At 37.7% G+C, this 23942-nt stretch overlaps 1 protein-coding gene across 7 annotated transcripts in view; it reads left to right on the plus strand.

Annotated features, from left to right (window-relative positions):
• tiam1a (TIAM Rac1 associated GEF 1a) overlaps positions 1-23942 on the plus strand; it is an 86877-nt gene that overhangs the window by 6729 nt on the left and 56206 nt on the right. For 4 of the 7 annotated variants that reach the window (XM_067433853.1, XM_067433857.1, XM_067433851.1 and 1 more), the window contains one exon: positions 2820-2934. The exons of 2 other annotated variants lie outside the window; for them this stretch is intronic. The gene's annotated coding sequence lies outside the window, so the exon portion shown is untranslated. Of the gene's footprint in view, positions 1-2819; positions 2935-12072; positions 12254-23942 lie in introns of those variants that run through there. One more of the 7 variants, XM_067433855.1, reaches the window with a different exon arrangement.

Here is a 23942-nt window from a genome sequence, read left to right on the forward strand (position 1 = left end):
TATATATATATATATATATGTATATATAGGGGAAAACCCCTTTGCTCTTTATTATCTATGCCTTTTTTATATATATATAAAAAAATGTGTGTGTGTGTGTGTGTAAAAAATCTGTATATTTTTAAAAATGTAAAATAAAATAATAAAATACATTTAAATAAAAATAAATAAATGTAAAATAAAAAATAACATAAAATATAATGTAGACGTCAGTAGCGCTGCACTTGCACACACAGAAAAATAGCGTAACAAGTGGAGGAAAATTAGCAAAATCCACAGAATAAGAGAAGAAGAAAAAATTGTGCCTTTGTATGTCAGAATCAGAATGCAAAAAATACCGTTCATTTTTATAGCATTCCTTCTTTGAAGCTAAACGCAGACTTTTATGTTGCAATTCACAGGCTGGTCTGATGAAACCTGTGATGATCAGTCTACTATTAAAGCATGATTTGATGTGTATATAATATTCACATATGCAGTTCATAGGGGACATAAATACTTAGCAGTTACAGCATGAAATCATATTTAAACCTATAACATTTTACATAGATAACATTTAAACATAGCCTACACTCACAATTCTTAACTCCTTTTCTTGCATTTGCGTGTTTATGTCTTATAGTTCCGACTTTATAACTCGCAGTTGTGAGTTTATATCACAATTCTGAGGGGGAAAATAAAGCTCACAATTCTGTTTATCCTTCTAAGAACTGTGAGATATAAACTCGAAAATAATTTAATTTAATTATTTTATTCCGTGGCTTCCACAGATTGCTACTGCAGAACTGTTATTTTCTGCCACCAGGCACGAAAAACCTCATGGCTGTTTGCAAACACAAAATAGGTCTATAGAATAATGCTGTGGTTGGAAAAAATAATATACGAAATATATACATAACATGTAAATTAAAAGACAGCACATGAAATAAAATAAATATTATCCAATAAATAACATATAATAAGATAGAACATTTAAAATACAATATATAAAAATAAAACAATTGAGAAATATTCTGGTATACGCTTAAAACATTCATAGTTCAATAAATAAAGCATACACATCAAAGGAAAAGTTCCTGGCATGATATAAAACAAATATTTGTGTTGGTAAAATCAGACCCCAGAATAATGCTGTGGTCAAAAACTGTCATTCTGGCTTTATTTATTGTAAGGCTGGGCCTAGATCAGCACCTTTAGGTATATCTTTAGGAAAAACAAGCTGGCAAGAGTGTATACATGTGCTTACTCAGCTACTGTGTGTGTGTGTGTGTGGCACTGAAGAACTCTGTGGGTGGTAAAAGTGCAGGCTATCCGTTTAAGGGAAGGATTAATCCCTTTTTTTCCCCCTTTGGGACAGGACATCAGTCTGGGAGGAATTTTTACTTTCTGATGTTTTAATCCCCCGTTTCCCTCCATCTCTCCCTTCTTATGTCCCTTTTCTGCTATCCTCATCAAAATGATGGTTGAGCATCTCTTCAACATTAAGTAGTTTTGATGGGATTTCATCCGCCCTCTGTTATGTGAGTTTGGGTGCCTTTGAGAGTGTTTATCTCTGTTTGTTATTACAGATGTTCAGAACTCAATTTGCGGCTCTCACATACAGTATTTAATTAGAATGTATCTTGTGCTTGTGTACAATTCAGAATATATATATATATATATATATATAGATAGATAGATAGATAGATAGATAGATAGATAGATAGATAGATAGATAGATAGATAGATAGATAGATAGATAGATAGATAGATAGATAGATAGATAGATAGATAGATAGATAGATAGACTATTTAAACAACCAAAAAAATCTGCATTTTAATTCTGCTTCCTTAAATTCATATTACATCCTGTTTGTTTCCGCATTTCAAATCCAGTCTGCAAATTTTGAATTTCATTTAAAAGGCATTCATAATTTAAATATGTGCCTGAGTGAGAATTTCACACACATTTCATCCAGTTAGCTGATGTAACGAGACAAGCAGAACTATAAGAGAGGAATTAAAGACAGATCACATCCTTTCTGCCTGACCTGGAAATAAGAGATTCACATTATGGAATGAAAGCGAGAGAGAGGACAGTAGAGAAAAAGGAAGTGAGCGAGATGCCAGGGGCGGATGCTCCAGCGCAGCCGCTTCACTTTTGATTTGCATGCTCTATATCTCTGAGCACTTGTATTTGTGTTTTGTGTTGTACGGGCATGAAACTAGAGCAGAGCTATTGTTCCAGTAACAATGATGAAAGACGATGAGAAAGATGCTCGGATAAATGTACAATCTTGCCTAGACTCTCAGATAGATTCTACTTAAAGGGATAGTTCACCCAAAAATGAAAAGTTTATCATTTACTCACTCTCAAGTTGGTCCAAATCCTGTACTTCTGAACTATAGAAGTCAACGGGGTCCATAAACTATTTGGTTAAAGAGGTTCTTCAAAATATCTTCTTTTGTGTTCAGCAGAAGAAAGAAATGCATACAGGTTTGGGTGAGTAAAGCATGACAGAATTTTTGGGTGAACTATCCCTTTTAGTTAGAACGTAGTCGTATGATTGAACGCTATTTTAAAGACAAATAATCTGCAAAAGAAAAACAAACAAATTTGGCTAAATAAAAAAATAAGAATAATCAAATTTAAAGGGGTGATGAATTGAGAAATCAACTTTCCCTTGAACTTTTAATATATAAAAGGTCAGGGTAATATGAGATCATCTTGTAAATTTCAGAGTTGATAACTTCCTTTTTTTCACACTAACCGCTCGTTTCAGTGTGTACTTACAATGGGGGATTGTTTCATTTGGACTTCTCTGTGTATGCTCTTTTAGGTGGTGACCATAGACCTGCATTATGTGAGGCACAGACAAGAACGGTTTGACCTAAAATGATCAAAATTGAAACTACTGGGGAAACAAATCCTCCTACATCTCGAATGCCCATGAGGTAAGCTAAAACATATCAAAATTTAATTTCAAAGTGACCTATCCCTTTAATTTTCAACAAGTGAAGGTGTTTTCCGTGAAAATGTGAGACCTCTGATTTATTAGCCACTGTAGGGAAATAACGGAATATATCGAAGTGTTCAAAAACATATCAATAACTGTTTGGACTAAAAACAAGCATGTTTATAAATTATAATTAAGACAATAAATTAAAATAATATGGTAAGGAACACCAGTTTTTAATATCAAGCAACACAAGCTATTTTGTACAGCTAAAAATAACTAGAAGTGAATGACGGCGGAAGCCAGACACCTGAAATACACAAGGTGGATATGTTATTCTATATGGAGTTCTCTCAGTTGTTTACTGTTTAGCTTGCATCTTGCCTTAGGCACTAAATTAATTCTAATGAACACTGCAGTCTTCCTTGTGCATTTCCATGTGTTCAGTCATATATTTACATCCTGCAGTGTTGACAACTTTGTGTGTAACAACTGAATGACATCTCATTATTTAAAACAGGATAATAAGACATGAAGTAGAGAACATGTATTCCTACACTCTAAGAAAAGCACATAAAACTACACCCAATATACTAAGGGTTAGTTCACCCCAAAATTACTCACCCTCATGTCATTCCAAACCCCGAGGACATTCGTTCACCATCGGAACACAAATGAAGACAATTTTGATGAAATCTGAAAGCTCTCGGAACCTTCTGAACTTTAAAGGTTAAAAAGGAAATACATCGTTAAAATCATCCATGTGACTCCAAAAAACAACCAAAAATAATGACTTTATTCATTTCTTCCCTTCTATGTCAGTCTCCTACGCTGTTCACATTGTAAACACATAGCAGAGCTTTCGGGTTCTACGTCAGAACGCCCGCTTAGTATTTGCCGAAGCTGTTCACGTGAGCACAACATCACATGCGTGTGATGCTGACGCAGGAGCCGGCCAATAATGAGACGGCATTCTGACGTAGTACCCGGAAGCTCTGCACTGTGTTTATTTAATTAATAAAATCTTAATTTGTGTTTCGAAGATGAATGAAGGTCTTTAGGGTTTGGGACATACTGTAAAAAATTGAAGGACGACATGCCTTTACGCTCTTCCATTGAAGTAAGTGAAGCCACCAGTGTCCAAATATGGTGTTGACGTATTGGAGCCCGAGTCTGCGCAGTAGTGAGCGCGAAATGGAGCCGCAATATCAAGGTCACGCCCACACCCGCGCCTAATCAACAACTTTTTGTTATGGAAATGTACAAATTAAAGTTAAAGCTCCAATCTTCTCCTGAAGTACTCAAAAATGTCCGTTGGTGCCTCAGTGACAACTTCACTCAGAGAAGCTGTCAATCACAGCAGTCAATCATGGCGTCACACCCTGGTTTCTAAAGCATCAAATAACTAAAACCAAACTTATTTAAAAAACGAACACTTGAACTGACATCAGCGTGATGAAAAAGTGCCTAAAATGACAGAAACCATCTTTGGAAAAATGTATTTGAAGTGTAATTTGATTGTTTAGTTAGTCTATGTCCCATCACGTTACATGGCGAGGGGGCGGTCCATGGTGAGCTATACTGCATCCAGTCACCTGGGGGCGATCAAGACGCTTTGGCTTCACTTTTCAGGACTCGTGTGGCACACTTGATACTCTTGGTGTGTAATTATAGACAGAATTTTCATTTGTGGGTGAACTAACCCTTTAACAGAAAAGTGGTGGTAATTTTCTGCCAGGACATTTATCCATTTTTCTGTAGATAAGTTTTTCTTACTGTGTCCAGAACCTTCGTATTCCAGAATATTCCATGTTAAATTCCATAATCCATCCAGCTGTCACTATGCAAAAGACAAGACTTCTACATGAAGCAGACAGTCAGTGTATGCACAACATTTCCCTCAGATTAACAGACATCAAATTGAAGACCTCAATCAAAGTCAACCCGGCCCTCTTCCTTTCCTTCATATTTGGATTAGATTTGCATATTTCAATTTTAGAACATAAATTGCTCCATGATGTTGTTTGGTCAAGTCCCACAAGCCCATCTTGGCATGTGTGTTTTCAGAATTAATTTTTTTCAACCCCAGTTGGCCAGACCTCTCTTTTTCTGCATCACTTGAACGTTTGACTCGATCTGGAGCCTGGTCTTGTGTCCCAGGGGCTTTGATGTAAATTGGAGGGAATCTCAGCACTCCGTCTGGGCATCCAGCCTAATGAGTGTTGCCCGGGTCACCTCCGCACCTCTCTCTTTCTCTCTGCCCTTCTTCTTTATTTTCCACCTCACTGTCAGAATTTCATTTTTCATCCGCCACAGTCTTTCTGTTTTTCGTCTTCCACATCTAAACACACATTCCATCCATCCCTTTGTTCATTGTCATCCTCATCCCATTCATAATACATCTCCCAGAGAAGGAAGACCCATGAAACCAGTGGTTTCCTGCCCTCAATAGACTTGGCCCACATTTTCAGCTTACTGTCAGATGTAATAATGTAGCAGTGTTCTTGCATTAGCTTGTCTGGTTAGAAGATGCCCATCAGCTTTACTGAGCTTAACTGGGGTTTGTGTAATTCATGAGGAACCACTCTGTGTATAAAGCGCCATCTAATTTGCTGTAATATGAGGAAATGGACAGTTTGCTTATGAATATTATTCTTGCATCTTCACTAAAACACATCAACACAATCATATTAGAAATGTGTAGTTTGACAATTTGATTATGTTTCTAAATTATTATTATTACTATTATAATTTTCTCCCTTAGCATAGTTTCCATCTTGCTTTCAAGATTTCGACAGAATTAACCCTGATTTAATTCATTATTTTATTTAGGAAGAATTACATACAAAAAACAGCTGTTATTTTGAACATAATATACTTTAAAAAAATATTTTCAACATTCAAAATAGTAATAAATGTTTCTTGAGTAGCAAATCAACATATTAGAATGATTTCTGAAGGATCATGAGACTGAAGACTGGAGTAATGATGATGATAAATTCAGCTTTGATCACAGAAATAAATGACTATTTAAAATATATTGAAATAAACAACAGTTGTTTTAAATTGTAATATTATTTCACAGTTTTACTGTATTTTCTAATAAAATAGATGCTACCATGGTGAACATAATAGACTTCTTTCAGAAACATTAAAAAAAATGTTACCCTGCAAAATGTATTTTCTCTTATGAATAGTAGTTTTAAGTTGAATAATTATGTTTATCCAGGGGTTAAATTTTCCTGCTTGGATTTGAAATCTAATACGTCACAGAGGGTTTGTTTGTACAAAAAAAGCATTTATGTGTAAGATAACGAGTCTTTATCCCTCTCTCTGTTCTTATATCCTAGATTATTTGTCTTAATGTTCTGAGCGCCGCATAACGTCTGCTTGACTTTGTTTGCACACACAGAGATCATTTTTATCGGTTGATAAGTCACATCCTGGAATATCACGTTCTGTCTTTTATCAAAAAAGTGAAACGTCCATTTGCGTTTGTATATCGTTACCATCTAACAGATGTAGGAAATGGATTTTAGGTTCCTTTTTCCACTGGTCACTGAAAGTAAGACACTTACAGCCATGTGTTATGAAATATAGTGTCACACCCATAACTAAAGGGGAAATGCCAAATGGCCAAATGTTCCTGTCATGTTTCATGTTCTCTGCAGTGATAAACTCTTTTTAATAAGTTGTTTCTGTTTTTAGAATTGGTGCTGTGATTCAGACTCCCTGTAGCTGCTCTGTGGCTGTGGTCGCAGGTGTTGTTGAGGTGATTTATTCATGTGTTTATCCAGGTGGCCTCTGTAGCCACGGGCTGCCCGTGCCAACCTTGCTGCGGGCAGAGCGAGGGGACAGAGTTTATCTCACAAACGATGGCATGCTCCACCTTCCTGTGTAATTGTAAAGAGGACACTGACAGGTTTGGAGGGTCCTCAAACAGTTTAATTGAGAGCCTTTATATGCAGGTTCATTGAGTTTGTAGGCTTGTATGTGTTGTGTGTTGAGTATGAAGGCGTTAGTATGTTAAGGTGTTTGATAAAGTATACATGTCCTATATTTAAGTGTGAACTCACTTCCACGCTGTGGAGTCAGTTAGAGATAAGAAAGCTGATAATGTCAGCAGGTGTGTGGCTTACCGGAAAGACGGGTGAAACTAGATGCAGAATTAGATCCAGATATGAACACAAATATCCTTTTTACCTAAATGTCTGTGTTACATGATGCAGCATGGACCATATGTATGGTGGGTCCAAAAGTCTGGTAAGCAAATTAAAATTATAGAAATATATTTTATGCCTTTAAAAAAAGAAACATACCGTATAACATTTTTTTAAAAATTGCAATAATATATATCTGTCTGGATGGATGGATGGATGGATGGATGGATGGATGGATGGATGGATGGATGGATGGATGGATGGATGGATGGATGGATAGATAGATAGATAGATAGATAGATAGATAGATAGATAGATAGATAGATAGATAGATAGATAGATAGATAGATAGATAGATATAGATAGACCTGTGTATCTATCTATCTATCTATCTATCTGTCTATCTGTCTGTCTGTCTGTCTGTCTGTCTATCAGACCACCGACAGATAGATAGATCTCTCTGTGTCTGTCTGTAGGTAGATCGAGTTAAGACAGACAGATAGATAGATAGATAGATAGATAGATAGACAGACAGATAGATAGATAGATAGATAGATAGATAGATAGATAGATAGATAGATAGATAGATAGATAGATAGATAGATAGATAGATAGATAGATAGATAGATAGATAGTCTCTTTTCACTTGATTTATCTACAGACAGACAGAGAGAGATATGTCTGTCTGTCTGTCTGTCTGTCTGTCTGTCTGTCTGTCTGTCTAGAAATGAAAACCTTTAACAGAGCATATTTGCATTTTTCTGTCTGTAGAGTGTTTGACCTGGTGTTGATACAACTGTAAACCACCAGAGGGTTGCAGCCCAAATGAATAATCAAAAGTCAGTGAAAGAGAATAAGGGACAAAGAGTCTGGATGTTCTTCTCTCATTCCCTCTTTCCTTTCACCATTTTTCTCTTTAACTCTCTCAATCTCTCCCCATCATCTTGAACTGATTATTATTGTAGTTCCTCTATCCCCCTCAGCCACCTGCTCCCTCTCTCAGGCTCTTTTATCAGAGTTTGAGTCAGTGAAGATCAGAGAATGCCAGTCTTACCTGCTCTATTGTGTGTGACGTTCTTCTTTAGAAGCTTCTTTTCTTTCTGGTTGTGAATTCTGATTAAAACCATCTGACGGGAAGCCTCGGCTTACCTCTCTGAGAAACACAATGAGATTTGCTATCAGGTCTTGCTTTGGAAATTTAGAGAACACCCAGCACACAAATATTTCATATTTAATGTCATATGGAGAGAAAGTGTAGAACAACATTTTTTTTTAAATGCGCCCCCCCACCCAATTTAATAGATTATGCTCGCCATGGCTATTTATTTAATAAAAATAAAAAAAAGTAATATTGTGGAATATTATAATTTAAATCTCTGGTTTCAAGTGAAATGTATGCTGTGTTTAGCATCATATGCCATTCTTCAGTGTCACATGATCCTTCAAATATAGTTCAAATATGCTGATTTGCTCAAGAAATATTTCTTAATATTATCAACATTGAAAACAGTGCTGCCTAATATTCTTGTGATACATTTTTTTGTGTTGTGTTGCTCTTTTAATAAATAGAAATATTAAAAGTATCTATTTGTAATGTATATAACAGTATAAATGTCTTTACTCTCATTTTTGATCATTTTAATGCACCATTACTAGACCATTTATATTGAGCAAAGCATGCATTTTCATGATCAAGAATAACTTTGTACTTGCAGGAAGTTATAACAATTACGTATGTGTAATTTAAAATCTGACTGACAATGTGCTAGACACTGGAGGGCAGAATACAGGTGGAACATCTCACACCTTGACTCGTTATTCTGTGCACTTGTCTAAACACGCTCATGGCTGCTTTAGTCAAATCATTCAGGTGGCAGTCGGCCAGTCAGCAGTGACTGATATTTAGCCAGTGGATTAGCAGAACTCTACTCATATAGATGTGTGCCTTCATACGGTGGTGAAGAACTTAAATCATCATCACCAAACGTAAATCCTAGATACAAACGTCATTGTGATTCCCTGGAGCCTGTTTGTTGTGTGAATGTCACCAACACCCCGAGGAGTGAAGGTGTGCCGCCTTTTTCTAAGGGCAAGTTTAGTTGGTGATGAAAAGCTGTACGGGACATCTATTTCTCCACACCCTTCTCCGTGCACAGACATGTTTGACTCTTAAGGTCGGTGAACCAGTTCGAAGATGCATTTCAGGAGAATGCACTTGATGAAGACCATCAGGTGTTGTGCGATGATGCATGTCCCTTTAAAGGGTTAGTTCACCCAAAAACGAAAATTCTATCAATAATTACTTACCCTAATGCCGTTCGACACCCTTAAGGAACACAAATGAAGATATTTTTGTTGAAATCTGATGGCTCAGACAGGCCTTCATTGACACCAAAGTCATTTCCTCTCTCAAGATCCATAAAGGCACTAAAGACACCGTTACAAAGCCCATCTCACTACAGTGGCTCTACAATCATTTTATGAAGCGACGAGAATAGTTTTTGTGTGCAAAAAACTAAACAACGGCTTATATAGTGATGGGCCGATATCAAAACAAAGTTTCGAACCGTTATGAATCAGTGTAAAGATTCATGATTCGGATCGCGTGTCAAACCACCAATCCGAATCATGAATCGATACACTGAATCAGAACGGTTCGAAACTTTGTGTACAAAAACTATTCCTTTTCGCTTCATAAAATGATTGTTGAGCCGCTGTAGTGAGATGGGCTTTGTAACGACGTCTTTAGTGCCTTTATGGGTCTTGAGAAAGGAAATGACATTGGTGTCAATGAAGGCCTGTCTTCGGATTTTCAGAAGATATCTTAATTTGTGTTCCGAAGATGAAAGGTCTTAGGGGTGTCGAACGAAACTAGGGTAAGTACACATAGAAAAATAGGGTGTCAAAATTGTATCTTTAGGGGTACAACAGCTTGTCGCTGGGGCAGTACCTTTAAAAGAACCAACGTTGTACCATTTTTACCACAAAAAGGTTCATAGTAGTACCTTAAGGTACGCATTTGTACTCAAAGGTACTAATATGCACCTTTTAGGAGTAAAACAGGTACAAATATGTCCTTTTAAGGGTACTGCCCCAGAGCAGGCTAAAGGTACATTTTTGACACCCTATTTTTCTGTGTGTAATTAATGACAGAATTTTCATTTTTGGGTGAACTAACCCTTTAATATCTCTTAATGAAGATTTCAGAGACACCCAGAGACACTTTACCTAAGCCTAATGCTTATGTCTGTCACCGTTTACTTGTCTCTAAGCCTGCGAGCGTGTATGTATGCATATCTGCTTGTGATTGTGCATGTCTATAAATATGTAAGCATTGCGTAAATCTATATCTAAACTAGTTTGAAACCCAAACAGAGGCTATAAAACTTTTTTTCCCTTGTCCAGGCTGAGGATGTAATCTGATCATTAGTGTCCTATAATCCCCAACTCTCCAAGCATGAAGGGTTAGTTCTGTGGCAAACTATAGATGAAACGCTCCAGGAATGCACATGCATACATACTCCTAGGGCTTCTATTCAGTAGGTTTGTAAGCACTAGTTACTCATTGACCACCATTTACAGTGGGGTCTCTGAAATAATACTACTAATTCTTTGTGCAGTGGAGGCTCCCAGCAGCTTGCCGTGGGTTAAATCCCTGATCTCCACAACTAGGATCAGTGTGGAGTTTCCCACGCCCTCGTCTCCCACTGATATACTAGCCAGAGGCGGATATGACCCACAGCATTGCACAATATCTCTGTTTTCAGCCATAAATCCAGAGGAAAACAAACAAGTTTCTCTCTATAGGCCTTTATATAAGCCTGGTATATAATGTATGTTATGGACTTTGGTCAGGCCAGACACCACATTTAATCAATGGGGTTGTGAGGGAGAAGTACAATAGATTGTATCTTGGTATTGATAATTTAATCAAGGGAACATTGAAAATATCCAAAATCTGAAATACAGTTTTCCCAAAGCATCAGTACACACATAAAACTTTTTTAATGAAAATTTTTTAAACTATAATTTGTTTGAACTATAACCTTACTTAATTATGTCTTGTAATGAAAAAAAGAACTATTAGGAAACAAACCATTTTATTTTATTACTGACATAATTATTAACAAAATGTGTTTTTGTATATTGTTTCGTTTTCAGTGTCTGTCTGTAAAATGTTATTTTATTTAATATTTTACTCAAGTAATACCACAACATAATCCATTAGTTTTTTTGTATATTTAAATTACATTTTATTATTTCATTTCATTTTACTCGCATAACACCACAGCATAATGCATGTAAAAAATGCATTTTTTTTAAATAAAATTTTATTGTATTTTTTATTTTTACTCCCATAATACCAAAACATAATGCATGTCAATTTTATTTTATATTTCATTTTACTCACATAATGCCACAATATAATGCATGTATATAATATTTTTTTATGTATTTTTTTTACTATAGTGTAAACCTTTGTTATTGTTTAATACTAATTGCATTCAAAAAAAAAAAAACTAATAGTAAAATAATTTAAATGTATCATACACATATAATACGGTATTATGTGTGTATCTGCTTGTGTGGGTCTTGTGTACACAAGTGTGTTATCTTAGGGGCTCACAAGCAAGCAATTTAAAAGGAAACGGGGTGTCTCAAAGCTTAGGGGCAAAGACCCAGGCTGCGTGCTGGCAGATACTGTTGATCCAGAGGAGGTGAAATGAGAAAGAGGGGGGGAGGTGAGAAGGAGAGGGGGAGGAGAAGCAAATGGAGGAACGGGGAGGGTTGAGCAAATGGGTGAGAGAGAGAGAGAGAGAGAGAGAGAGAGAGAGAGAGAGAGAGAGAGAGAGAGAGAGAGAGAGAGAGAGAGAGAGAGAGAGAGAGAGAGAGAGAGAGAGAGAGAGAGAGAGAGAGAGAGAGAGAGAGAGAGAGAGAGCGCACACACACCCCTTTCTGCGCTCTCAGTGGACAGACTCATCCTCACATGGTTGGAGTGAGTGTGTTGTGGAGTTCTAACAGATGAGAAACACGCAGGATTACGTCCAGTACTTGGAGGACACATTACCTGTATGAACTGAGCTAGGAGACATTCAAATCTCTGTTATTAGGATACTTTACTGAGTAACAAATACGGACCTAGGATTTACCTGTGAGGTATGCCACACTACCAGCTGCATTTCTATGCTGTTTTACTGTCTTTTTTAGAGATGTCTTTGCAATTGGACATTGTTGTCTGTCTGTTAGACTTTCTAGGGTCCCATGTGCCTATGCTCGAGTGGACGGCTGACAGTGATAAATGCCACACAGCTAGGTTAATATGGTTTACTCACCATAGAAGCTTTGAAATTCTGACTTGTGTGCCTTTGTTGGACAATCAATAAGCTGTGTCTTTAAGTGTGTTTGTGGGGTTTGCTTTGAGAGGTCTCTAAATCAAATGGTTCTGTGGTTGTAAAACCCCTCATCTAGACAGAAATGTTTGGAAGCCAAGGAGGAGGATCCTTTAGTGTATGTTCTCGCTCTCACGCGCTGCCTTTGTGTGTGCGTGTGACTTTTCTCACTGGACGGAGTAAATCTCCTTAGTTTGCTCTCTATTTTTGCTGTTCTGTCACAAATTGTCTTTAGCATTAACATCAGCTTGAGCGAGTACAGATTGTATTGTACAGATCTGTCAGAGATTCTGTGTGTAAGAGTCTCTCGGAAATGTTTTGCAGCCTGTTTAAGTTCTCCTGTGTTACCTAATGAATAATATGCCACATTTAAAAGTTTTACTGTAAACCACAAGATCAGCTCTAGGATAGTGTGTGTTTCTGTGTATGTATGTGTGGTCTACAGTTCTGTGGAATGTGATTCATTGTGATGGGATGACTGAAAAAGCAGCTGAGCTGAGATTCTGAGGAAAGATATAAGAGAAAAGAGAAATAAAAACGAGAGAAAAGATCATATATAGATAACGTAAATGTGTTGGAGATATAGAGACCATCAGACCTGAAAGAAAGACCTAGAAACATTGAACCACTAACATTAAATACACCGGGCTGTCTGGGCTCATGGGGTCACTGTTGCGGATCTCAGCTGTTTGCAGTCAGACGGAGATGGCACACGGGGTGCCAGATTCCTCGGTCGCCTGAGGTCTCCCAGCGGTCTAGTGTCTTTATGAATGAATTAACTCAGAGTGCGCTGTGGAGGAACTCAGACGGGCCAAACAAAGAGTCCTGCATACTTCACTCTAGGAGCAAACATAGCAAACAATGAACCACACTCTTCCTACACCACCGTATCACTGGCTTCCCCCTCAGGAACAGGCTGGACAGAGACTACCTGTCTCCTTTAAGAGCTCATATCTGGACTTTATCATCTGCATTTGTCTTGCTCCTGTCATATGCTGTTTAATCTATGGATTAGACGTAATAAACACACTCCTTGCTTTAAAACGGGATGCTATCACACAGTCAGATTGATTTCCAAGCGCAGTAGCTTTGTGCTTTAGGTCAATAACTGAGCATATAAATCAAGACTGTGAAATGTAAAAACAGTGCATTAACATGTAAAATACGGGAGATTCTTTGGGAATTGCAGACCTTGCGGTAGTTGCTGGTTATTCAAGTGAAATGGGGCATGTGTGTTCAAGCATGAGTGTGTGTCTGTATGCTTGTGCTTGTACTTTAAATGCTTTTTCTTCTGATAATATACCATATTTTTATAGAAGTGTGTTTGTGTGTATATTTGAAGGCTTAATAAGGCAATCACGTTGTTTTGCTTTGCTCTGTTAAGTGTGTTAAGTGGAACTAAGTAACAGAATGGCTTCTCTGGCCCTCAGGGCATTTCTTCCTTCTTCTGCCCCACTCGAACAGAGGGCATCAGGGTGAAACGTGGGGGGTAGAGAAGTTGTGTGTGTGTGTGTGGGGGGATATAGCTTAAATGGGTCACAGCACCACCACAGCATGTTTAAAGTACACATTAACGAAGCTAATAAAAAGAGATGAGGGGATAAAGAGTGAAAGGCAAGGTTTTGTGTTCAATAAATTAGTTTGAGCAGGATATATATGCTAATTTTTAAAGGTCTAGGAGTAAGATTAGTAAAGTAAAATTTACAGTAATTATTTTTATAAAAAAATTCTTTCTTTTTTTTAAAATACCGTTCTTTTGAACAACGTTATTTTGAAGAAATACCGTTTTTCTTTCTGAAAAACGCATCAATAGATTATGCACCACAGCTGTTTTCAACATTGTTGATAATTTAAAGAAATGTTTTTATCACCAATTCTGATTTCTGAAAGATCACGTGACTGGAGTAAAGCTGCTGAAAATTCAGCTTTATCAATACAGCAATAAGCAGTATTTATTGGGGTTCAAGCACTTTAAAGCCTAGTTCACACTGCCCGATTTTTGCCCCGATTTTGAGTCGCCGACAGGTTTTCCGAAATCGCCGACAAATGCCCGAGATCACAGGCAAATCGGTGCTCGTGCATGCGAGTGACAATCACGCAGTGTGAATAATCAAAGACGCGATCAGAGAGAATCGCCGACGAGTCGCCGACGCCGGTGAGATATTTGGCATGCTAAATATCTGGACCTGTCGGCGATTCAAACTCCTGCTGTGTGAACAGCGTTCTGACTGAAAATTACATCGGCGATGACCGACATCCAATGAAAGAGTGAGATACAGGGCAGCAGGACGTTCAGAGAGGAGTTATAGAGCAGAATATCAGTATTTTAATAGATATATTTACAATTCTATCAAACAGAAACAAAGGCCAAACATTTGCACATCCAGCCACAGCAGCAGCAGATTACAAAATTGTTTATTTACCTCAAACTGTCTTTGCAGAACACAATCCTGGCTCCCTCTGTCTCTCCAACAATTTCTTCTGCCATAATCTTTTTTCTTTTTCTCCACAAATCAGCGCACATACAGTTTGAAGCAAACGTTGTGCAGTTTATCATTTTAAATAACAATTCAAAGTCTCGCGCGAGAACTCCGGTCTGACGCACGTGTGATCTCGCATTGTCTACTCGGCACATCGCACGTGTAGTTGGGAAACGTAGTTTGCGCACCGGAGAGAGAGAGAGTTGTCGGCGATTCTTCCTCTTGTTCAGTCATGCAGTGTGAACTCCTCTGTCGTCAAACCATCGTGCAGTGTGAACACAGCAGTGACTGAATGATACCCCAGATAGCCATGCAGTGTGAATAGAGCAGTGACCCGACAAGTTTGAAAATCGTGCAGTCTGAACTAAGCTTTAGACCTTTAAGTACATATGCATAACAATATATTCAGTTTTATTTAGCAAGCATGTAATCACTTAAGTCATAGAAGCTAAAGACCATTTACTGCCAGTACAGGCAAATTACTAAATTACACGATCTCCACCACTTTTTTTGAGGTGTCCTCAGAGTCTGCCCATACATATGAGAGCATAAAAATTACCTATGTGCGAAATTGATTGGATTTAAAAAAAATTGACATTTGGTCATTATTGTTTAGCTATCGACCTATGTTTTCGAATTTCCTGTGGTGGTTTTGTCTCGATCGGATTTATGGTTTTAAAGATATTCGCAAAAGTTTTTTAAGCGCTAAATTACACCGTTGCACAAACCATATAGCGAAACCTGGCATGTTTGGTATCGTTGGACTCGGGCAAGGATTTCGGAGTCTAAGGGACCGTGTACCAAAATTGTAACTTTTTTGTAAATTACTATTGACAATCAGACTCCAGAGAATTTTGCTTGGTTCCGATGGGGCCAAAAACCTATGACTAGTTCGCAAAACTACAACCCAAAAATTTCGCCAAAGATTCCAATGATAGAAGACGCGTCATTTTTCAAACCAGTTCAGCTGAAATCCTGCCCTGTAACCAATTTCATTGGCTGAGGTTAAAATGTCTGGTAGGTTAAAGGATCAGGGTTGGGTGTAGGCAATCGTTATTGTGATTGACATGGCCAATGAAATGTTTAGAATTGGCTCCAGGTTTGAAGGGAAAAAATCATGCATTTAAGACATTTTGAGTCTAGGCCTAACAGTTTAGGTGATGAGCCATTTTGCTCTTTTGACCACTGAAGCGCCCCCGTCAGGCCGGTCAGGGTGCGCCTTGGTGACGGTGTAGGCAGTGAGAGTACTACCAGCCCACAAAGTTTCAAGTCTCTACGACTTACGGTTTGCTCTTCCCGATCAGTTTATAGGCGAATTCTGATCGATGGAAAATAACAATAACATACGTTTGAACCCCTAATTTTATTTTAAAATATATTAAAATAGAAAACAAGCAGTATTCCTGTACAATGAGCTAGTGAGTTGTTTTGGGAGTTTTTCCAAGGTAGTTATCTCTTATGTATCTCAAAGCTTGGAACAGATTCTAAAATAGTTTCATGCTGTTTTTAAGCTGCGACAAAACACACACGCAGTCATTGATTTCACTGACAGCTTATGAATACTTAGAACCTAGAAGCCCGATGACAGAATGGCTGAAAAAAATGCATAAAACCCTTATGGATTATCTGTGACGTTGTGGCCTCAGTAAACCCGTCAGGAGCATTCTGGGTTGTGTGAGGTATTATAATCCTCATGTTAGATGTGTATGTGCGAGACCTGACAGATATTCCCCATTGTCTCCTGCTAATGTGTGTTTCTTAATGCAGCGTGTCCGCCATTCATTCAGCGTGTCCTCCTCTTTCAATATTAGCAATTGACAGTGGTTGTTTAAGCGTAGACCCCCATGAGGAAATGAGGAGGGGGTAGTGGAAGAAAAAAAACATTTTGTTCTGTGTTTGTGTGTGTAGCTTTTGCTATTCGTGTGGGGTTGAACATTTATGGTGTTACCATCTTTCCTCTGATGTCACAATGTCTGACTTTTCCTCTTTAACCTCTATTTAAGGCAGGAGAGTTTCTCCATGTACTGTACTTTTGTTTGTAAGAATATGCCTACAGTAAGGGTGTGTGTGGGAATGTGTCTCTTTGACATTTACGTGTCATGTTCATTCGTAATAGATGCAACACAACAGGCATCTTTTTGTAATCCTGTAGAACCAGAAAAATGACATTTCTAACACCAAGGCAGGAAGACACACGCACACTGCACTCAAAATTCCCTTTCCATGAGGAAGAGATTCCTGCAAAGCCAAAAGACAAACAAAGTGGTGGTGCACATGTGGATATAGGAAGTATGAGCATGTGTGTATTTAAACACCAGTAAGGTGATCTGTGTGTGAGAGGGGTGCAGAAAGTTGTGAATGGACTGTTAACATCTAGATCAATCATCTTAAGAGGCAAACAATTTTAGCCTCGCCATTTATCAAGTAAAATCCACAACCGTTTTCGCTGCAAAGGCCTTGATCTGACACATTTCGGATCACTTTAATCTTTAAAGATCTTCAGACCACAAGCCTGTTGAGACGGGCCACACAGCTGCAGGCAAACCACAGATTACTTGCTCATTCACTTAACGACTTTAACGAGACGATTGACAAGAATAATGTTGAAGAAAGAATGAGAGTAAGCTTAGCAAAGAGAGAGGGGGAGTTGTTGGGAATTAAACACGTGAACCTTACTATTATGCTAAATTTGTGCGAGACTGAGAGTCTCAAAGAAAAGAGACATTCAGTCCTTAAAGGTATCATCAACTCACCCTGATATTGCTCCAAACCTGTGTGACTTTCTTTCTTTTTGCAGAGCACAAAGCAGATCTTTTGAAAAATGTGCATAACCATAATATCCTGTATATTTAACTAAGTGAGTTTAATTTTGTATTATGTTTAATATTATTATTATTATTATTATTTTATTTATTTTTTACTTACGTATGGTCTTAAAGGGTTAGTTCACCCAAAAATGAAAATTCTGTCAATAATTACTTACCCCATCTTTACTTATTGGCACACAAATGAAGATATTTTTGTTGAAATCCGATGGCTCAGACAGGCCTTCATTTACACCAAAGTCATTTCCTCTCTCAAGACCCATAAAGGCACTAAAGACGGTGTTACAAAGCCCATCTCACTACAGCGGCTCTACAATCATTTTATGAAGCGACGAGAATAGTTTTTGTGCGCAAAAAAAATCAAAATACCGACTTATATAGTGATTGGTCGATGTCAAAAAAGTTTTGAAACGTTCTGATTTAGTGTATCGATTCATGAATCGGATTGCCAATGTCAAGTAATTTCAGCAGTTTGGTGGTTTGACATGCGATCTGAATCATAAATCAATCAAGTCGTAATTTAGTTTTTTTGTGCACAAAAACTATTCTCGTCATAATAATTAAATAAAAAATTATAAAATGATTGTAGAGCCGCTGTAGTGAGATGGGCTTTGTAACGACGTCTTTAGTGCCTTTATGGGTCTTGAGAGAGGAAATGACATTGGTGTCAGTGAAGGCCTGCCTTCGGATTTCAACAAAATTTCCACAAAAATATCTTAATTTTTAGCCTAGAAATCTAGACGCACCCTAGCGGCAGCAAATTTAATTATGCCCGCAAGTGTCGTCTAGCAACTCTCAATACGCTTCTGAGCTGTATTCCCCTTACTCTTGCCGGACCAATCACATCGTGTATAGAGTCGGTGGGCGGGGCCATAATGACGATGGCCGAGTTGCGTTTGCGTGCTTCTAGTAAACACAAAAACTGGCGAACAGCGGCGGTCTTTCGAATCAGCTTTGACCGCGATTCTGGAAGACTTGGAGTTAAGCTTTTCTCTGAGAAAAGAAAAAAGAACGGCACTGAAGTCATTCTTAAAAAGGGAAGATGTGTTCGGAGTTTAGCTGACCGGATACGGCGAATGTTTAATCTATCAAGGATCTCTGTTTTACCTTCGTTGCTCTGGTTGGTTGTAGCGCTATCCTATCGCGTGCAGAGGGAGTTTGAAAGACAACCGTTTATCCCGCCCCTCGGATTGAGCCCTGTCTATGGTGAGTTTCCAGACCAAACATCTTGATGTGGGTCTGGCTTGTCAGGCTACTTAATTTGTGTTCCGAAGATGAATGGAGGTTTTACGGGTGTCGAACGAGTAATTAATGACAGAATTTTTTACATTTTTGGGTGAACTAACCCTTTAAAGGCACAATATGCAATTTTCTCCACTAGAGGTTATTCAAAACAAAGGCATAGCTTGATGATGCCTTGATTTCACGGGGTCATGGGAGTTGTTGTCTTCACCCTTAAAAAGAATCCGAGACTTTGACAGAAATCATATTCATGGATCAGCTAATGTATTAAAGATTTATTAACGTTACTGTAGTATGAAGCAGGGTGGGGCTGAAAGCCGCTGGAGCAGATTCGGGCGCTGGAGCGATTGATAATGAGAGACAAACACGACACGGCTTGAGAGTTTTTATTATGCCACAAAAGAGCGCTTCAGCTTTTTTTGCTCATGTGTTATGTGTGGTAACAGTGTTTTTTTCATATTATATACATTTGAGTTTGTTGAAAGTTGTTATAATGCTACCCTGTGCATTCGCTCGGCGAACTGCAGTAAGCTAGGTCAATATTAGCCATGTCAAAACATGGAGCTTGCGGTAAATCAAGAAAATAAGATTTAAACAGTAAGACTAACTGTGTTGAGCTATATAACAATAACAGTCTCCCTAAGCTTTTGTGTGGCTTCAACAGACCACTTTTAGGATACTTTCATAGTTTTTTTTGTTGTTGTCATTTTTTAGCTTGACAGCCTCAGTCTTCCTTGACTTTTACTGTATTAAAAAGAATGACTGGAATTATAAAAAAAAAAAAATGCATTTGTGTTCCATGTAAATGATGACAGGATTTATATTTTTTAGGTGAACTACTCCTATAATGCGACTTGATCCAACTTGTTCCAGTCTCTATCTGTAACTAACATCCTTTCAGTCCAAGCACAAAAGAGACTCCTCTTTAGCACGGGTCATCGGGGTAGAAAAGATCGGCTCCCTCAATACACATACTGACCTGAAAAAGATCTGATCTCGGGCTGAAAGGAGCGACTGCATGCTGGTCGGCTTTACTTTCCAAATTAGCTTTTTTAAGTAGAGACTTGAGTGTCTTCATTCTTGCCTTGTGGCGTGTGGATTCAGGTTTTGTTGAGCTTCTTCTGCTTGTTTGGCCCAGAGGAGAGGTGGTGTGGATAAAAGCAGCCTCTTGCTTTCAACAAAAGCTTTTCCTGTGGTTCCAGCACACATGCACAGGCCGTGAAGGTTCTTACATAAAGCAGGGTCAGAGGATTGCAGTAATATAAAGTCACATAAACTTGGGGCCTGGGGGCATCGTGGTCCCATTTGAAAAACATTATAGTGAGATGCACGCTTTCCTTTGCTGGTGAAAGACCTCCAGACAGGGTAACATTAAAAATATCACAGATGTCATCTTGGAATCCTGGCTTTAGTATTAATATTTAACATAATATGTGCATAATATGTGGCATTAAGTGCTATGGTACTCATGTATCAGATGGACATTTTTTAATTTGTTTTTATAATAGCCTTATTCTGTTTTAATTTGTTTTCCCTGTGCAGTTCACTTATAATGTAAGTCAAGGTTGTTGACCAAAAGTCAAGTTACAGCTATTTCTATAGCAAATTTAAGAACAACAAAAATGATCCATGCCTGCAAAATGAGTCGCAATGGGCAAAATTTCAAAAATGAGTTATTGTTATTTACACAATCTCTATTTTAAAAAAAACAAATTATGTATGATTTGTCTGAATCGTTAAAAAAAAAAAACTCACTGTTGAGCTCATGCTTAAAGTCGACAGAGTCAGCAAGTCAATTTTGAGAAAAATCGAGTTCGTTTTCTTGAATGTTCCAAAACAAAATCACCTAGCAACCAAACCCTGGCATTAACACACCACATCAAAACCACACCAAGTCAAAACCAAATATCTATATGAAAAATATATATTTAACTTTTTTCCCCATGATACCACATTTGTTTGATTAACATTAATGAAACAGACAGCCTAGATATTAAGACCCAAGGCTGTAACCATGTCTTGAACAAGGAAATTCTAGGTCTAATTCTAGTTGGGAAATAATCATTTTGAACTAATTGCATTAAAATGCACATATCATGTACCACTTTTATTTGTCGAAAATGTGAAACGTTTCTTGTCTTTTCACACTTGAATGACATGAATCACATAAATGGATATTTTCAATTCAAAACGACCATATTTGAGAAAAAAGTAAGTAGTTTGCATCACTGGATGTTACTGTCTGCCATTTAACATTTCTACTGCAGAACAGTTTACATGTATTAAATGTTTAGCTTACATGACTTTTTTTCAATGTTAAACCGATGCTTCACGCAGGAATTCTCAATCATTTTGACATTGACAAGCACTGTTAGACCACTGAGGCAGACCAGACTAAAAATGTGACTTTTAAAACATTTTGTCATCCTAACAACAACATACAGAGTGCTGTGTAATGAGGTGCAGCAGTGTGAGAATTGCAAATATTTGGGGGACAATTTTGCCATTTCTAATTTTTGGAGGGGACTTGTCCCCCTTAGTGTTTAAGGTGGTTACGGCCCTGTTAAGACCTACTTCACAGATCTAAAATAATGAGATGTTTTTTTTTTCCTGACAGTTAAGCAAACGTTGACATAAAACATAACAGATAATGTTTGCATGAATACTCACCAAGACAGGTATTATGAAGTACTGTAATTCTGTGTATGTCGGGATTGTGCGCTGTCTGAGACGACTTTGTGCGCTCTCTTCAGATCAGTCAGCGCGAGTAAGATCGACAAGGGAATGGTACTTCTCTCAGAAAATGTACAAATTAAGATACTTTTATATATTTAATTGCTATTTAGATCATTGGGGTCCCTAGACGAGAACACAATTAGCTCATTTTTGTGAAAATCTCAAAATCGTCATTTTTCACTTGTTTTGCATGTAGCTCGAAATGATCCTGTGTGCATTCTGACTCATTTTGCCAGCACGGGTCACAAATGTTTGCTAAAGTGCTGTACAATCTAAAAATAGTAGGTTGTGGCTCATCACCTGTGGGGTACCCCAAGGCTCTGTTCTGGGCCTTTTTTGTTTCCTTTATATATATGTTCCTTTGAGGGAATCTGTTGTTTAGAAACATTGTTATGTTAATACTTAGCTCTAGCTCCTGCAATAAACAAGTCTTACCATCACTGTTTGACTGCCTTAAAATCAAGTTGGGTGGCTATCTAAGGTGTTTCAGTTTATGCCTTCTTGAATGGGTGTTTGTGGGGGCAGTGATAATGTGTTCATAAGCGTGACATCAATACTATGGCATCTCAATTTTGTAGATTCGTTTTCACAAATGGTGTGTGTTGCGTGGGAAGGGAACTTTGAGGTTTAAACAATAAGTACTTCTGTTGTATAGGAAATTCTTAACTACTAATGCTAATCGTGAATTGCAGGATTTTGGCAGAATGAGCAGTCTTCTCATTAGCAGTCTGTTAACTGTGTTCACTGCTGACGCACTTTGATGAGACACCTTCTGTGGGACATGACAGCCTGCTGAGGGGGAGAAGGTGAGAAATACAGTGTATATGGTCGGGTATGTGAGTGTGTGTTTTTTGGCTGCGCATTGGCGGTATGTGTGTGAGATAGAGGTGGTTTTTTAAAGACAGGATGGTCAGCAGTAAGTCTCACTCTGAATTGAGCCTAAATACTGTCTGGTACTGATGTGGTAATGGGGTATTGATTTGTAGTGGTTTGGCCGATGGCGTGTGTGTGCGCTTTAGAAACAGCTCTATTGTGTCTCTCTGGTAAAAGGCTGAGTGTCATTAGCACACGCGCACACACACACACACACAATACCATGATAAAGAGATAAGATTCATTGCCTTCCACACCGTAAAGAAACCACCCAGCACTGAGCTAAATCTAGTGTCGCTTCACCCATAACCACAAACCATGGAAGGCATGGACACTTCTTGTAAAGTTAGTTTCACTTCTTGTAAAGTTAAAATAAGACAATAGCACAATGTTGCAAAATAAACCTTATTTTTTTTTATATTGCAGTATTTTTATTTTTACCTGGACCACAAAGCCAGTCATAAGTCGCACGGGTATATTTGTGGCAATAGCCAACAATACGGGTTAGATTTTTTTAAAACGCCAAAAATCATTAGGATATTAAGTAAAGATCATGTTCCATGATATTTTGAAAATGTCCTACCGTAAATATATGAAATATTTATTATTAGTAGTAATATGTGTTGCTAAGGACTTCATTTGGACAACTTTAAAGGCGATTTTCGCAATACTTACAAAATAAATTACACCCTCTGATTCCAGATTTTCAAATATTCACAACTAAATATTGTCATATTGTACAAATCATACATCAATGAAAAGCTTATTTATTATTTATTCAGCTTCCAGATAATGTATAAATCATGATGGGTTTTGTGGTCCATCATGGTCACATATGTTTCAATGAACAAATATTTTATTTTTATACATTTTTATTGTGCTGCAGTGCAGTGAACCAATATGTATGCTGTTTTATTTATTTATTTATTTTTATTTGATCACTCATTACTAATTTTTATTTAACCTAGAATATTTTTTTTATTCTAGTCTTTATCCAGCATTAGCCTCTGCCTTTTGATTTATCTAAAGAGATGCACAAAGCTTTCATAATTAAAAAAAGAGAAAAGAATGAATATTCTGAAAGCTATTCTTCTCAAGACCGTTCTGTCTCTTTGCTTTTGTAGCGTGTCTGTCTCTTTGCTGTTTGCGTGTGACATTCCTGCCCTTTCAGGGCCCAAGTCTTTCAACTCCCTGCCCTTTTTTTTCACTTCTTTCGTTTCTTAAAGGAGCACTTTGTTTGTGAGGTTCTGCTTGTTGGCGCAGGTGCAAAAAAGAAGCAAGAGAATAAGAGAGGCGAAGA

The sequence above is a fragment of the Pseudorasbora parva genome, chromosome 23 (genome assembly GCF_024679245.1).
Source record: "Pseudorasbora parva isolate DD20220531a chromosome 23, ASM2467924v1, whole genome shotgun sequence".
In the NCBI taxonomy this organism is placed as follows: Eukaryota; Metazoa; Chordata; class Actinopteri; order Cypriniformes; family Gobionidae; genus Pseudorasbora; species Pseudorasbora parva.